General features: G+C 26.3%; 1 protein-coding gene across 1 annotated transcript in view; it reads right to left on the bottom strand.

Moving 5' to 3' along the window:
- MRPL13 (mitochondrial ribosomal protein L13) overlaps nt 1-1,095 on the bottom strand; it is a 36,324-nt gene that overhangs the window by 11,608 nt on the left and 23,621 nt on the right. The window lies entirely within an intron of this gene.

Below are 1,095 nucleotides of genomic sequence, written 5' to 3'. Positions count from 1 at the left end.
TGTTAATTACGGGAAGAAGAAAACAAAAGCAAAGGGCTAAATCAACATATTTATTTGAAATCAGAATTAACAATCTATGTAATTATAATTTTCTTTGAAATACTTAACAAACTAATATTACTTACTTAACTATTAAATATTAATTCATGTATTTTACAAATAATATTCCAAGACTGTACTAATAATGAGAAGGCTGCATAATGAAAGAAATTCTCTGACAAGTAACATATACCAAGTGCTGATTAGCAAATTATGTCTGCTAGCAGAAGCCTACTACTCCAGACAAATACTTANCAAGTGCTGATTAGCAAATTATGTCTGCTAGCAGAAGCCTACTACTCCAGACAAATACTTAAACTGGAAATCAAATAAATGACCTCTTTCAAAATACAAAGTCAAAATTAAAACTTAAAAATAAATTAAGATCTTCTAATAAGATAATTCAAATGAATTTTACTCTGAAATATTTTCTCAGACTTTATCAAATATTTTGTAATGCATTTCAATCTCTGTTCATTAAAGAACAATAATTTGAAATTTTCTGGAAATGTTATCCAATGTCAAATTTTTAACATTAAAAAGGTGGACTATACTGCCTCCTAGTGTACAGTTGACATACCTGAAAAAAATAGAAAAATATTTTTAAAAATATTTATAAAGTATTAAATCTATAATTTGTTGTAATGATTATGGTATATATTATCAGCAGCCCTTATAACTTTTAATTCCATTACATGCAAATCTTAGTAATAGTCAAAATAGAATACTTTGATCTGTAACAGTCTAAAACCACACTAGTTATGAAACAGAACATTAAATATTTTCTAATATGCTCTTTCTGAGCAATTTTTGTAAAAAAGACATGAATGACACAAAATAAATAGCAAAGCATGAAATTTATATATGGCACGTTAGGCCCTGTTATAATAAAATATCCCTCCTCTCCCACTTTACCAAGAAAATTTTAGGCAGGACTAGACCAAGCAAATGGTTAAATATTGATAATAGCTACTTATTTTCATTACCATTTAGAGAAATAAAAAAAGAATATCTTCCAAGTTTAACATTCTGTTCATTTATGAATATATATATATT

This window comes from Galeopterus variegatus, unplaced genomic scaffold (genome assembly GCF_000696425.1).
Source record: "Galeopterus variegatus unplaced genomic scaffold, G_variegatus-3.0.2 Scaffold1931, whole genome shotgun sequence".
NCBI classification, from domain to species: domain Eukaryota; kingdom Metazoa; phylum Chordata; class Mammalia; order Dermoptera; family Cynocephalidae; genus Galeopterus; species Galeopterus variegatus.
Note: the sequence above shows the minus strand (reverse complement) of the source record. Positions and strands in the feature narration are given on the sequence as shown.